Source organism: Neomonachus schauinslandi, chromosome 5 (genome assembly GCF_002201575.2).
Source record: "Neomonachus schauinslandi chromosome 5, ASM220157v2, whole genome shotgun sequence".
Classification (NCBI taxonomy): Eukaryota; Metazoa; Chordata; class Mammalia; order Carnivora; family Phocidae; genus Neomonachus; species Neomonachus schauinslandi.
This window is the reverse complement of record NC_058407.1, coordinates 111,560,153-111,577,214: the sequence shown is the minus strand read 5'-3', so window position 1 is coordinate 111,577,214 and position 17,062 is coordinate 111,560,153.

Genomic DNA, 17,062 nt, shown 5'->3' with positions numbered 1-17,062 from the left:
TGTCCACCCTCAAAGGCAAACTTTTGGGCTGGAAAGAGGAAGCATATCATCTGGGTAAAACCTGGGGCAGCGTGATTGCACTGGATGTGGAGCTCGGTTTCCCCTGGGATTCTTGGCTTCTGGCTCCCAATTTCACAGGCGGACAAAGCACGGAGGAGGTGCTGCTTGAGGAGGCTGTCCAAAGAGGGGATTGTCTGTCCATCCAGGACTGCTAAATGTCAAGGGTCATTTCCCAGCCCAACACTTGATTGTGAGGCAGGCTCCTAGGGAAATCTTGCAAGGCCCAGGATTGTGACAAACACTCTCTAGGTGGGCAATAAAACCTGACAACCTTCCCCGACTGGCTGAACAATGGGAGGTTGTTTGTTGGCATTTGTATGCAAATTGTGGTGAGTAGCTAACAGGTTGCTTTGAAATGCTGAATTTGTTTATCCCAACGTGGGAAGCCCGCCCTTTTCTTTGTGCGAGGGAGACTGAAGGAGCTCTTTCTCAAGGCCCTCAGCATTGAATTAGGTCCAGCAGGGTCCCTGGCGTGGTCATTAACTTGGGTTGGGCTTCAGGACTGGAAGTGCGCTGCTGGTCCCTGGACTGACCCAGACGGAGGTGACCTGCTGGGAAGCTGCCGGCTCACCACATTCTGGAGTTTTCTCTAGGTCCCCTGGCTAGGGCTGAGCCACCCAAACAGCAAACAACTGAAAGGAAAAAAATACTCCTGTCTTCAGAATATCCATCACATAAATACCTCGTCTGGAAAAAAATACATCGGCCATTTCCTTTGGCTTCATCTTCATGCCTATTCTGGGAAAAAGCACCTCCCTCCCAGGCCTAAAGAGAGACTTGCCACTGAGTCTCTTACTGGGTTGTGACTTTGTGTGACCTTTTTAAGTCAGAAACATTTGTTCAAAATGCTCATCCTAACATTTTTATAGTCTTTATAAGCTGCTAAGGGTGTATGTATGGTTTTGGCGTCAAAGGGACCTGGGTTGAAGTTCAGACATACCTTATTACTAGTGATGTGACCTTGGGCCAATTAACCTCTCAGTTAATTCACTTACATATTGGGGATAATAATATTATCGGCATTTTGGGTTGTTGGGAGGATTAAATGAGGTAATGCAAATAAAGATTTAGCGCAATTCTTTGCAAAGTTGTAAATGGTAGCCATTACTACGAGGTACTGTTCCTTCAAAAGCCCTTGAACTGTCTAGACATCGCACAGGTGGCCAGGGGGTCACCACTCCTACTTTGCAGACCGGATGAATTCAAAGATTTAGCGATGTTTAATCTTTTTTATTTGTGAGTGTCTTTAATTTGCCCAGTTTAACCTTTCCATGCTTATATTTTGCTCAGGACTGCGGGAAAGTATTTAATCTTGATGTGAAAATATTGAAACAACAACATCCCTTGCAGGAAAACGTTACTTATTAGGAAGAATTCTAGCGTTGAACCACAGCACAGAACAGTTTGTGCTAACACTGTCCAAAATCAGGGAGGGCATGTTATCTGCTCCCTGTTACAACAAATACCTGTTTTTGCACATCCTGTTAATGAATACACACCTGTCGAGTGTGTTAGTTTGCTCTGCCGACGTAGCTGACACAGGGCCAAGCCCCAGGTCACCGCGTTGAGTCCAGGAGGTAGGAGTACTTGGCACCACCCACTGTCTCGCCACTCGGGGGTCCGGCTGAAGGGCTGGCCAAGGTCACCCTCACAGGTAGGCAAGAGGCGAATTAAAATTTTGTTCTAGACCGCACTCATCAAGATGGTTCTCATGATAATTTGTGCTTCCAGGCAATTGGTGAGCCTAAAAAAACAATTCAGCTTTGATCATAGGACCAATTGTGAATCCACCAACTTCTCATTATGGTTCCCTCCTAAGAATGCTGTGACTTGCATGGTTCTACATCTTTTCGTATTCCTGTAAATTCGCCTCGTGTGGGTGGGACCCGAGCTAGTGACAGATTAGTGGGACTTCTCCAAGCCCGGGGATTTATCTATGTGTCCCACATCTGCACACAGCATCTCTAAGCAGCTACCTGACACTCCCTGGGGACACTTGCTGAGTGCGACACAGCGGTGGGATGTGGCACATTTCCCAGCTGACCACCTCTTAAACCTTCCTGCTCATGTTGGGTCTTTCCCTTTACTCTGTTTCTTCTGGCCCCCTCCGTTGAGGGTATTAATGCTGAGGAAAGCGGCATACCCCCACTGCTCCCCGTAGACTTGAGGTTTCTTACCTGTCTCTGACTCTCCACAGCTCAGGCCACCTCTCTGGGTTCTGCCTCAAGCTGATTCTGACCCCTTTTGCTCTGGCTTCATGTCGTTTCTCTCTTGATCATGTATTTGGCTTTTGCTTTTCTGCCCAGCCAGTTTGTTTTCCAATAACTTGATTGGACACTTGCTCTTGATGTAGGCTTTAATTGGGAAGCTCTCTGTGTCAACTTTGTGCCTGGGTAATCCCGCCTGCCTGGGCCTGGAGCACTGATTATGTAGACACAGCGTTGACTACATACTCAAGAATCGCATTGTAAGTCACCTTACCAAGTTCCCAAGACACGCATTACCCTACCTTTCCTGGTGGGCCTTCCTTACCCAATGATAACATAGGGTTGGAACCTATGGACTTAGGGGGGATGAGGCCAACTGTAGTGCTCAGGGGCAGGATGGTGGTTGAGATAAGAGGCCACTACCCTTGGGATTGAGAACATCCTGGCAATTTCTCTGGGGCCCTTGAGGCTCTGGGGCTCTGAGCTCATCATCACCCTGAAAGTCACTGTCCATCCCTCCAAGGCCCTCGCCTGATAGTTTTCACAGAAATCTGAAATAATTTCCCTAATTCTTGCATCAGGCAGGACAATTGATGACCATCCACTCTTTGGTTTTCTGATGAAGCTGAGATGGGTGACATTTCCAGTCTACTCCAGTCTATTGATTTGACTGGAAAGATGAAGGAGGGCATCCTCTCTAAGAAGTCAAGGTGGGGTTCTTGGGGGCTGTGAGGTGGGGCTGGGCACACTCACCTTACCACCTGCTGCCTGCAACCAGGGAGGGAGCTGGTCAGAATCTCCTCCAAGAGCACACGCTCCAACTTGTCACAATGCTACTCCGAATTGACAGGCCCAGGAAAGGCCAACTGGGTCATGGTTGGAAGAGACGTCATGGGTATTGTGGCCAAACTGATGGCCCATGGCGGGCAGCTGGTCAGGCTGGTATCCGTGGCCTAACCAGCCCGAGGGCTCAGCACAGGCCATCTGAGGGGGTGAGCGCACCTCTCTGGCCACAACTAGTGGGCAGTGCACCGCCAGAAGGCTCACTGGGCAGCTATTGCAGGAGCCCTGACTGCCTGCACCCCTCCGCCAGGCTGGGACCCAAGCAGCATTGGTTTCGGATTGGTTGAGGGCTGTGTTGCTGCTCTGGCCGTCCACGAGGAGAGGCTGCAGAGCCTTCCGGCATGTCCTGGCCAAGGCCTTGTGGAGCCTGTCGCACGGTGCCTGGCACAACGGAGCCGAGTCATGAAATCTGCCACAGCTACAGCTGTCACTCTGCTAACATCGTTCTTCTGGCTTCCATCCCCCGGCTGCACAACGATGATGAAATCAGCTTTTAGCGTTTGAAAAAGGAGTTTTTTGTTCAAAGATTCTGTAACGACTGGTGAGATTTAGTAAATCATGCCAACTTCCAGCTTCATCTTTTTCATTTTTATTTTATGTATTTATTTACTTTTTTAGACAGGGAGAGAGAGTGAGAATCCCTGAGCAGACTCTACGCTGAGTGCAGAGCCTGACACGGGGCTCGATCCCAGGACCCCGGGATCATGACCTGAGCGGAAGGCAGACGCTGAACCGACTGAGCCACCCAGGCGCCCCTCCATCTTTTTCATTTTTAAAGTGACAGTCACAAGAACACTGTTTTCCTTCTACCTCAACTATCTGCTATGGGAATTCTATAGTGCGAGCAAGGCCCTTTGACATCCTTGGGAAAAGCACTAGAAAATAGGAATTACTATCAAAACGTTATTTTGGAATAAGGATAAATTTTTTTCTCATGTGTTTCCATATTTTTATTTCTTTTATATTTTTAGTTCTTTGACTTTTTAAATGTAGTTTTTTGACTCATGTCTCCTTTCTCTAGTATTTATAATTAAACCATAAAGTTTGCTCTCAGAAGACAGACAATGGTGTATCCAGCAGTTACGCGCTTACAACCATCTATATAAAGCTTACCCCCCCCCCCCAAACCAAAGAAATCCCAAAACCTTGGACAAGAGTCTGCTTAAAAATAACCTTAGTCTTGGGGGTACCTGGGTGGCTCACTAGGTTGAGCATCTGACTTCTGCTGGGGTTGTGATCTCCGCGTCCTGGGATGGAACCCTGCCTCTGGCTCCTGGCTCAGAGGGGAGTCTGCTTGTCTCTCTGCCTCTCCCCCCACTCATACTCTCTCTCTCTCTCTCTCAAAAAAAAACAAAAACAAAAAACCTTAATCTTGGGGGCACCTGAGTGGCTTAGTTGGTTAAGCATCTGACCCTTGATCTCAGCTTAGGTCTTAATCTTGGGGTCGAGAGTTCAAGGCCCCGCATAAAAATAAGTAAAAAAAAAAAAAACACCAAAACCTTAATCTTTGTACTTTTCCCCTACTTAAGACAAATATTATGTAACAATACAATTGTCTTTTCTTTGTGAAAATTTTCTACAACTAGCAGAAATGTTAAGATAAGTAGACTGTCTTGGTTAGAAATAGCAAGAAGGGGGGCGCCTTGGTGGCTCAGTTGGTTGAGTGTCTGCCTTCGGCTCGGGTCATGATCCCAGCATCCTGGGATCAAGCCCCGCATCGGGCTCCCTGCTGGGCGGGGAGTCTGCTTCTCCCTATGACCCTCCCCGCCCCCATGCTCTCTCTCTCTCATTCTCTCTCAAATAAATAAATAAAATCTTAAAAACAAAAAAACCCCACAATATTTAAAAAAAAAAAAAAGAAATAGCAAGAAGGAGTGTTCATATTTCTTATTGAGCTACACCTATATGTTTGATATTTAAGTGGTACTTAACGATTTCAGATTTAGGGGTTCTTCTGCCTGCCTCATAGTTGGAAAAAAGTAGCCAAGTAGCTTGCCCAAGGCAATGTTGTGAACAGGGATTTCTGCCCAGGACCGTATTGCTGGGCCATCTTTTCTCCAACAGATAGTGAAAACTTGTGACAAAAATAAAACCAAGTTCACACAGTTTTACTTCTGAATGGAAACTTTATAGTGGCACTTTGTCTCTACCTTTCAGGAAGGCAAAGCCAGGCTAAACGCAAACCACCTTATCTCTGCCAAGTCCTACCCTATCCCTCCCAGTGAAACCAGGAGAGAATTCTCTGCCTTGCTTGTTTCTGGGGCTTGGGGGATGAGAAGAAATTTGTTCTCTTCTTTACAGATTTAATTCCTTGAGGGAAGATTTATTTTTTTAAATTTATTTTTACATTTATTTTTTAAATAATCTCTGTGCCCAATGTGGGGCTTGAACTCACAACCCCGAGATCAAGAGTTGCATGCTCCACCAACTGAGCCACCCAGGAGACCCAAGATTGCACATTTTATATGTTGTTCTGGCAGCAATGGGGAAAGGATTTGTATTCTCCTCTCCAATGACCCCCTTATTCTGGGGATTAAGAAAGGGCACTGTCAAATTTCCTTTTTCTCATTTTTGGGAAGGATGTAGAAAGAGAGTAAATATGCAATCTCTTCCTCTCTCTTATTTCTACTTGCTTCTTACCTTCCTAACCAAAAGAAGCAGAAATCAATTGATTTTGGTGACTTTTTAAAGAATTGTTTAAATGAAAATAATTTAATTCCAGTGTAGTTAACATACAGTGTTGTATTAGTTCCAGGTGTACAATATAGTGATTCAACACTTCCATACATCACCCAGGTCTCATCATGACAAGTGTCCTCCTTAATTAATCCCCATCACCTATTTTACCCATCCCCCCACTCACCTCCCCTCTGGGAACCATCAGTTTGTTCTCTATAGTTAAGAGTCTGTTTCTTGGTTTGTCTCTCTCTCTTTTTCTTCTTTGCTCATTTGTTTTGTCTCTTAAAATTCCACATATGAGTGAGATCATATCGTATTTGTCTTTCTCTGACTGACTTATTTCGCTTAACATTATACTCTCTATCTAGCTCCATCCATGTTGTTGCAAATGGCAAGATTTCATTCTTTTTTATGGCTAAATAAAATACACACATATATATATTTCTCACATCTTCTTTATCCATTCATCAGTTAGTGGACACGGGCTGTTTCTAATAGTTGGGCTATTATAAATAATTCTGCTATAAACATAGGGGTGCATGTATTCCTTTTAATTAGTGTTTTTGTATTTTTTGGGTAAATACCCAGTAGTGCGATTCCTGGATCATTGAGTAGTTCTATTTTTTTTTTTTTTTTTTTTTACTAGATGATCGGTTTATTATAAAAGGATATGACTCAGGAACACCCAGATGGAAGAGATGCAGAGGGCAAAGTATGTGGGAAGAGATGTGGGGGTTCCATGCCCTCTCCATTCTCCCCAGATCTCCATGTGTTCACCAACCTGGAAGCCGAGTAGTTCTATTTTTAACTTTTTGAGTATCTGGTAAACTTTTTTAAAATTTATTTTTATTTTTTTAAAGATTTTATTTTATTTATTTGACAGAGAGAGACACAGCAAGAGAGGGAACACAAGCAGTGGGGAGTGAGAGAGGGAGAAGCAGGCTTCCCACCAAGCAGGGAGCCCGATGTGGGGCTCGATCCCAGGACCCTGGGATCATTACCTGAGCCGAAGGCAGACGCTTAATGACTGAGCCACCCAGGCGCCCCTCTGGTAAACTTTTGTGCTTTGTATTAATGAACCTTTCTGGAAGATCTATTTTATTTTATTTTATTTTATTTTAAGTTAATTTTATTTTATTGAGTTATTTTCCCCTTAGAAACATAGAAATATTTGTAGAAAAAAAAAGATGTGGGGCACCTGGGTGGCTCAGTCGTTAAGCGTCTGCCTTCGGCTCAGGTCGTGATCCTGGGGTCCTGGGATCGAGTCCCACATCGGGCTCCCTGCTTGGCAGGAAGCCTGCTTCTCCCTCTCCCACTCCCCCTGCTTGTGTTCCTGCTCTTGCTATCTCTCTCTCTCTGTCAAATAAATAAATAAAATCTTAAAAAAAAAAAAAGATGTGTTGAATTCCCTCTTTTAATAGTCTTGATTTTTAATTCTTAGGTAAGAACAAAGAGATCCTGGTGGAATTTCAGTGAATAGTACCAGGATATATGTTGGAAAGTCATTAAATGTCAAACTTTATGTAAATTATATTTCTAAAGCTTCAGTACTACTCAGAAACTGTAATTATGTTGGGACAGTGTCTTTTTCAGCAAGAGAGACTCGAACAACTTTCTTCATGGTTATGCTTTGACAACTCCATTCACTTTATTCATAACACTATCCTAAAAGAATTTCCTTTCAGAAAACAGTTAATGAACCCAGCATAATGGGAATTTTCTACACGATTGAATTCACGGAAGAGTAACATTCTATTTCCAGAATAATCAACCAGTCCAGAGACACTCAGCTTCTCACTGAATGATGAATATTTGATATTTCAGAACTAAAGTCAGCAATGTTATGGAAATTGCAGGCACTGATAAAAATGATTTAATTATAATTATATAATATAATTATATATTAGTATAATATACTAATATTAACATATTAGTAATATGTTACTAATATGTTACTAGTAACATATTAGTAGTTAATATATTATTAACATAGTAACATGTTAATAATATATAATATTAAAATATTATATATTAAATATTAAAAATATATAATAATAAAGCATGCTGGAATCAGGAAGTGAAGACATCGAGTTACATGGAATGTTCCACTTAAGTCTAGCTCACAAAAGGTCACTAGAATGACTAGCACGTGAAAGGTCAATGTTGAACTTTTCCAAGTTTTGTTTAAAAGAAATGTGTGAGAGGAAGGGAAGGGGGAGAAACACAGAGAGAGAATCTTGGTTCTATCAATGCATTAAAAGCTGTTCTGGACAGAGAACGAGAAGAAAGTTTTAGTAATTTTCAAGAAGTCTTCATGTGCGGTGCCTGGGTGGCTCAATCGGTTAAGCGTCCGCCTTTGTCTCAGGTCGTGGGTCCAGGTCCTGGGAGAGTCCTGCATCGGGCTCCCTGCTCAGCGGGGAGTCTGCTTCTCCCTCTCCCTCTGCCCCTCCCCCCTGCTCATGAGCTCACTCTCTCTCAAATAAATAAGTAAAATCTTTTAAAAAAAAGTCTTCATGTGCTATGCAGACTGATTCTTTTTTTTTTTTTTTTTTAGAGTTTATTTCTTTATTTGACAGAGAGAGACACAGCTAGAGAGGGAACACAAGCAGGGGGAGTGGGAGAGGGAGAAGCAGGCTTCCCACCGAGCAGGGAGCCCGATGCAGGGCTCCATCCCAGGACCCTGGGGTAATGACCTGAGCCAAAGGCAGATGCTTAACAACTGAGCCACCCAGGTGCCCCTGATTCTTCTTGATTTACTGTATTTTATGGTTACATACATGCTGAGAGAGAGAGAGGGAGGGAGGGAGAGATGAAAATAAACAAAAAGAATGAGGGGAAATAAAGAAAACATAAAGAAATATTAGAAGAATGGGTGCGGAAAAGGGAAACAAACAGGAACAGGTTCACATTTAATGAAACAAGCCCCAGGGTCACACGTGAGCCTCCAAGGGGCGGTTAAATCTGGTATCTAGAGTCTCGAGTGCTCAGACCAGGGTGTAAAGAAATGCAGGGTCTCCAGCAGCGGTTCTCTTCCCAGCATCCAAACTGATTCACAGCCCAGTTCGACCCTGGCCCCTCCTACACTGTCAGTTCCTCATCGTTGTTGTTTCTACTCCTTCCCTTTCTCTTGTCTCTGCTGGCAAAATGCTCAGAAAAGGTGATTTGAAGTGTGGTCCCTGGTTGGGGCTGGTCCACAAACTGTTCTCTACTGGTTTCTTGGAAGCAAGCATCAAGAAACTTTTATTAAGCAGTTCGATGGAATAATTTAATGTCTGTAGAATCTAATGAAAGACGGGGCTTCATTTTGTATATTTTTGTTTTTAATTTCATTTCAACTAGTAACTTATTTTTACTGTATTTTACAAAATATCCTCTGTGATCGCTTGGGAAAAAATGGTCTGATGTTACAGTTAGTTAGAAGCATTGCTCTGGAGAACCAGGACGTAGTGTTTGAAGGAAAGCGTATCTCACTCTTCCAAATGCAGATGGAGCTGATGATACGAAGTGGAGGAGAGCCTCACATTTCTCCCCCTGAAGAGCCTGGGTCAGAAGCAATAGCCTCTAGTTAGTGACATGCTTTAGAGCAAGGATTCTGCAACTTGTTTGTCTTAGGACGCTCTACAAACTTTTAAAAATTCAATTTCCAGGTGTTCATTGCTAGTATATAGAAATACAATTTTTTTTTTAAAGATTTTGTTTAGGGGCGCCTGGGTGGCTCAATCGGTTAAGCGTCCGCCTTTGTCTCAGGTCGTGGGTCCAGGTCCTGGGAGAGTCCTGAATCGGGCTCCCTGCTCAACGGGGAGCCTGCTTCTCCCTCTCCTTCTGCCCCTCCCCCCAGCTCATGCACGCGCGCGCTCTTTCTCTCTCTCTCTCTCTCTCTCTCTCTCTCTGAGAGAGAGTTCCCTATCGTCACAGTAACCCGTATTCGGCCTTTAGCGATTCATCAGCCACTTTAGCTGAATGCTCCTTTCCAGCATGTATGGTGCCTGGTGGTACTCACCTTTTCTCTCCCTGTAGGCTTTCTTTCCTCGGATTTCAGGTTAGTTAGTGGCCCTGAAATCTCAGCTTTCTGACAGGTTCAGGAAAAGCTGTGAATTTGCAGATTACCTGATATTTGTTGTTGTTGTAAGTGACATAGCAATGCTCTTTCCAGCTTTCTGTATCTTAAGCAGAAGCCAGAACTTTCCTAATTATTAAAGACCAAAAAAAAGGCTTTAGTTAATGTAGGTTAATCTATAGATATTTATCATATTAGAAACTTAAATGAGAAATTTAGAAAATATTTATTAACTTACTAAAAATGACAATAATATACCTATTATGTTACTATAAATAACCCATTTTAAATTTTATTTTTTATAAGTTTATTTAAAATAATTTAAAGTTTTAAATTAAAAAATTTATTTATTTATTTGACAGAGAGAGAGAGCAGAAGCAGGGGGAGCGGCAGGCTGAGGGAGAGGGAGAAGCAGACTCCCCGCTGAGCAGGGAGCCCGATGTGGGGCTCGATCCCAGGACGCTGGGATCATGACCTGAGCCGAAGGGAGATGCTGAACGACTGAGCCACCCAGGCGCTCCAGCCCATTTTACAAATTTTATTTTTTTATTTTTATTTTATTTTATTTTATTTTTCAAGGTTTTATTTATTTGACAGAGAGAGACACAGAGAGAGAGGGAACACAAGCAGGGGGAGTGGGAGAGGGAGAAGCAGGCTTCCCGCCGAGCAGGGAGCCCGATGTGGGGCTCGATCCCAGGACCCTGAGATCACGACCTGAGCTGAAGGCAGACGCTTAACGACCGAGCCACCCAGGCGCCCCATATATCTGCTTCTGCATTCAATCTGTTGCAGTATCATCCATCATGAAGTCTCTGAAATACATCCATGATAACGTTAGTGACAAAATGAGAGTAAAAAACCAAACAAACAGCATCTTATTAGGAGAATAGTTTTGACCTTGTAGAACCCCAAAAAAGTCTGGGAGACTTGTAGGGCCCCCAGCCCAGAGACACTTTGAGAACTTCCGGTTTATAGCATCTGCTCAGACAGTAATAGAGAGTGTATCCAAGCAGCCAACGAAGCTTGACTATCCTCCAATATATGTGTATTTGTACACAAATTATATCTCTGACTATCAGCAGTTTGTATATTGTATATAATAGTGAAACAATTTCTTACTGTTAAGCTAAAACAAAATGAAATAGAAAACATAGTATTTCCTTTCTGAGTCCTCTCCTGCCGTCCTGTGTACCCTTGACCCTAATTTGGAGGAGCCACAGGAGATCCTGAACCCTTGCTCTCTGGGGCCGTTCCTTTCCTGTAGGAAGCCACAGGAAAGCAGCCTGCCCTGGAGCAGAAGGAGACGAGGGGAGCGCATACCCATGAAAGAGAAGTCACACAAATCTTGGTCTCATCGACTATAAGATAACCTTGAAGCATCACTCCAAGGGGTGTTATTCTGTGATGGAATTCTGTATTTGAATAGGCAGAATTCAGAGCTTCCTGGGTGGCAGCACCAAATTCATTGCCCCTCAACCAGCGTCTTTCAAGAAGAGGGTATTAGCAGACGACTTTGCTTTGTTCCTTCCCGGCCCTGGAGCAGGGCACTGGGTACTAGATTCATGGGAAGACTAGACTGTTCCTTGGCTATTTCCCTATAATTCCAATCCTTTTCTAGCTGGCTGTAGGCATATAGTTTATTTTTACCCAGTTTTCAAGGGAGAGATCAGAGCCCTATAGCTTATGAGTATGAGGAGTGTATTATGTATTTTTTGCTGAGTAACAAGCAACCCCAAAGCTTGCAACTGAAAACCACGAACAGTTATTATGTCATAGTTTCTTTTTTTTTTTTTTAAAGATTTTATTTATTTGACAGAGAGAGACACAGCGAGAGAGGGAACACAAGCAGGATGAGTGGGAGAGGGAGAAGCAGGCTCCCCGCTGAGCAGGGAGCCCGATGCGGGACTTGATCCCAGGACCCTAGGATCATGACCTGAGCCGAAGGCAGATGCTTAACAACTGAGCCACCCAGGCGCTCCTATGTCATAGTTTCTATAGGTCAGGAATAATGATAATTGCCTGTGGTTCAGAGATGCTCACAGGTGTGCGGTCCAGGAGTTGGCCAGGGCTGTCATCAACTCAAGGCTCAACTTGGGGAGGATCTGCTTCCAAGGTGACTCGTGTGGCTGTTGGCTGAAGTCAGTTCCTTGCCATGTGGGCCTGTCCCTCAGGGAACACATGACAGGCAGCCGGCTTCCCTCAGAGCGAGCCAGCAAGAAAACAAGGGAGGATGCTCATAATAGAAGCCATAGCCTTTTTGTATTGAATCTCAGAAATCATATCCCACTGTATTGCCATACTCTATGTTAGAAGCAAGTCACTGGGTCCAGTCCACACTCAAGGGGAGGGGACTCTACAAGGGGACAGATTTCAGAAGGGAGGGGACCCCTGGGCTATCTTGGAGGCTACATACCACAGAGGGGGGAAGCCACTTTTTGGATTAATTTCCCATTCTTGGTTACTGACATGTTTTTCTTTATCTCTGTTGCTTGTTTACTAGCACAAAAGCTCTATAAGGGAAGAATTTAGCTGACTCGATCACCCTGTATACCTCCAGGACCTAAAATAGTACCTGGCAGGAGGGCATACATATTTGTAGAATAAATGCATATATCTCATTAAATGATGGCAAGAGAAGACTCATTATAGAGTTTCTCAGTCCTTCTTATATCTTGTTTTGCTTCTTAATTATTATTTAGAGAATGCAGGCCCAAAGAGAATGGTATTTTCAATCAGTCCTCACTGCAAACCTAAAAAAAATTTCTCATTGTAGATTCATAACCCTGGTGCCCTAATACCTCAGATAAGTGAGAAATCAAAAGTGTTTGCCCAATGGCCAATAAGCACATGAAAAGATGCTCAATGTCACTCTAGCCAATGGGGAAATGCAGGTCAAAACCATAATGAGATATTCACACCCATTTCGGATGACTATTCTTACCAACAACAATAAAAACCACAACAGCAGCAACAACAACAAGAAGGTGGAAAATAAATGTTGGTGAGGGTGTGGAGAAATTGGGGTCCTGGGGCGCCTGGGTGGCTCAGTCGTTAAGCGCCTGCCTTCGGCTCAGGTCATGATCCCAGGGTCCTGGGATCGAGCCCCGCATATAGCTCCCTGCTCCGCGGGAAGCCTGCTTCTCCCTCTCCCGCTCCCCCTGCTTGTGTTCTCTCTCTTGCTGTGTCTCTCTCTGTCAAATAAATAAAATCTTTAAAAAAAAAAAAAAGAAAAAAAAGAAATTGGGGTCCCAGTGCATTGCTGGTGGGGATGTAAAATGGTGTAGCCATTGTGGAAACCATTTTGGTGGTTCTTCCAAAAGTGAAACATAGAATTAGCATATGACCCAGCAATTCCACTGCTAGGTAGATACCCCAAAGAACTGAAAGCAGGGACTCAAACAGACACCTGTTACATTAGTGTGCATGGCGGCATCATTCACGACAGCCTACGGGTGGAAACAACCCAAGTGTCTGGCAGTGGATGAATGGATAAACAGAATGTCGCATATACATACAATAGATTATTCTATAAAAGGAATGAAATTCTGACACTTGCTATGACAAGGATGAACCTCGAAAACATTATGCTAAGTGAAATAAGCTAGACACCAATGGGCAAATATTGCACGATTCAGGAAGGCACATTGGGGAGGACAATCTGCTTTACTCCAGTCTACTGATTCAAACACTAATCTCACCCAGAAACACCCTCACAAACATACCCAGAATTATCATTTGACCAAATATCTAGACCAAATATCTAATGTGGGCCAGTCAAGTTGCCACATACAAGTAGCCATCACAAGGGCAAAATAAATTCCAGATTCTAACTGCCACTGGATGGGGCTCCCAAGAGGAACCTCATTCTGGTCAGGCCTGGTGCGGAGATGGTGAGAAGCCAGCGGAGAGACCCTGGCTGATCGGACAAATCAAAGACTGACAGAATGGGACACAAATGTGCCTCAGATTCGGTTCAGTTTCACACAGAATTAACGGTTCAAGAGGGAGGTTATAAGTGCCCAACACATTTAAATTTCTTTTTTAGAACTGGTTTACTGAACTAATCAGCCATCTGTAAGACTCCTGGTTGATGTCCTGTGAGGATCTGTGGTAACTCTTCTTCCGCCTTCTTGTCCGAGCTTCTAGTTTTAGCTGTTTTGATTTGTGTAGTTTCAGACATCCGTGATTTTATAGTTCCGACTTTTGGTCTTGTTCTCTTCCAGAAAAGCCACATTTATGTATCCAGTTTTAGAATTCTGGGAGCATGAAGACGACTCAAGAGATTGAGTTTGCCATTGTTTCTTCTGACTTACGGCCTTCAGTCTCTTGGAGACTTCCAACGGACTCTGTCAAACCTGTTCCTGAAAAACTGGAGTTTGGTAAAGGCCATATTGTACTTAATACTTCAAATTCGGGGATCCCACTAATTATTGTTTCCTCTCCTCTGCAAATTCTGGATATTCCTTAGGATGCACTCTGGGAGGCTGACCTACCGTGTCAGAAGATAGTCTCCATTTGTGGCCATGGATTACTTCTTCTTGCTCTGTGAATTGCTCCAGAAAGTTCCTTTGGGAGCAGGATATCATTTTGGGTGGCGATCTCTTTCTGGAATGCCTTCTCCTTTTTCATTATTTTTACCTTTAAACAGGTTTGGACAAAGCTTCACCACAGAGAAAGAAACCAGGATGTGTCTTCCTGTGTGTGTGGATGTTACAGTGGTCATACCTCTGTGGTAATCAGCCCCGGGGTACGAGGCAGTGTGAATGTGCCCCCCCCCCCCCGGGAGAGGGGCTTCAGATGGACTCCACAGCATTTGCTTCACATGAGACATACTAGACCCTCCCACCTGGATGCTTACTTCAGGCCAAAAGATAAAACAAACAAACAAACACCCCACAACCTCCAAACCAGGCCGTTAAATAATGTCCAATCTACTCCAGACTTTTGGTACCAAAGTCAGAAAAGAAAGAGATTTGGCGGGGCGCCTCGGTGGCTTAGCCGGTTAAGCGGCTGCCTTCAGCCCAGGTCGTGATCCCAGGGTCCTGGGATCAAGCCCCACATCGGGCTCCCTGCTCAGCAGGGGTCTGCTTCTCCCTCTCCCTCTGCCTCTGCCTCTCCCCTTGCTTGTTCTCACTCTCTCTCTGTCGAATAAATAAATAAAATCTTGGGAGATAGAAAGAGAGAAAAGTAGATAGATATTTGGATGTAGGATCCTCACAGGTAGCCAAAGGCCTTCTGGCAACTTTAAGGGTAAAACTCTTCAAGTAGAAATACTGCCTGAAAAAGAGAGAAGAAAAACTTGCAAATGAGAAAACGAATCAGACAGTTGACCGTGAGCTTGAAGGGAATGAAGCTATCTTTCTCCTTTTTACAAGCTTAGGGCTGAAAGGCAGTCATCCTGGGGATAAATCCATCACTAGGGCCGACAGAGTAGAGGTAGTTTGGGGAGTGAGGAGAGAGCACCAAGCCAGATGCCTGCACACAAATAATAAAATGTTTTCCGTTGCTGTCATCTAAATGGTGAATGAAAAAGGATCCAGGGATAAGACAAACCCCTGAAGTGGCTTGGGGAAATTAGTGCTGATGTTTCCCATTAAAGTAGTAGTAATAATGGTCACAACTGAACATTTACAGAATGCATTTCATGCCTGGGATTCCACCGGGCTTTAAAAGAAGAGGATCTGATTCACACCTCCTACCAAGAGAATGAATGAATTTTCATTTCTCAGGGGTGGCATGAGGGACTTCTAACAGGATCTTAGATTCATCAGACTGTAGAGCCAAGTAAAGCCAGAGGTAAGCTAGTCAATGTCTTTTTCTGATGGGCCCAGAGAGGTCGAGTGACTGGCCCAAGGTCACACAGCTACTTAGTAGAATTGCTAGGTCTTGAATTCAGTTATGTTTCCTTTGAATCCAAATGGTCACTTTCTAACTGTGTGCCTTTGGGAAAGTCACCCAACCTTTCTGAGCCTCAGTTTTATTATCTATAAAATGTGGATAATAATAGCACTGACATCAAAGGCCTGTTGTGAGGATTAAATGAGATAAAATATGCTTAGAACAATGCCTGGCACACAGTAAATATTAAAGGCATGCTAGCTATTATTAGCTATTGTTCTTTTTAAGGGGTAGCATTCATTTAAAAAAATGCTGATGTGACCTCTTCCCATTTGCCACCGTTTTAGGGTGGAGGAAGTTTGCATCTCCTTTTGAAGGAGCTCTGAAGAATTCCAGATGACTGAATCAATGAGTGAATGGAAGGATGAATCAATGAGTGAATGGAAGAATGTCTTCTTTAAACCACTGCCCAAGGGCAGGTAAGCTGAGCTGACCACTGACCAAGCTAGATGGAGACTCACAGTAGGGGAGTCCAGCCTGAGGAGCTGCAGCATGGCCTCATGAGTCAGGCAAGCCTAGGTCTACTCCTTAACCTCTTTGGGACTCATATCTGCTCCATCCGAGGGCTACATAAGGAAAAAATACGCTTAGCACTTGGTACGATTTTTTGCTCTTTAGTAAGTGCTTATTACTATTGACTATTGAGGCCGAGTTAATATGTTTTTTCAACATAACTTAGATTTCCAGTTATTACAAATAGACACGATTAGCCAACATTCTTCTCTAGCCTCTTGTGAGGAAATCCCCAACTTCCAATTTATTTTATTCCCCCCCCCAACAGATTGAAGCAGTGACTGATAGGAATTTTAGTGAGTAAATAATTTGGGGTCCCTTTGGCACAAGAACTTTCTGAGAATGGCTTTGAATCTTGTTCTGTATGAATCCACAGTGGCAGCGATGTGCCGTCATGATTAAAGCCAAGAAGCATGGGGCATTCCATTAAAGGAAACAAGCATTAACTTTCCTTCCCAGCCTGGTTACTCGGGACATTAATCAGCCCATAAAAATGGGATTAAGTCAACTCTCAATTTAGTTTTGTAGTTAACCTCTAAAATGTAACTACTCTTTTGTTTTTTAATATCGGGTGCTCACATTTTTAGATGTAATGAAAGAGCAGGGATATTTTCCCACAAATTTTCATGGGGATTCGTGACTACAGATGGAACCCTCCCTGAAGACATAATGAACAATTATTCAATCTGGGGAATGGCTTTGGAGGAGCCATTCCAGCTGGGGGTATATAAAGTGAGTTCCCTAAAAGCTGTATAAATGAGAGACCAGAGCAACCCTCAAACACAGTCATTTATTTTCTCCTTTA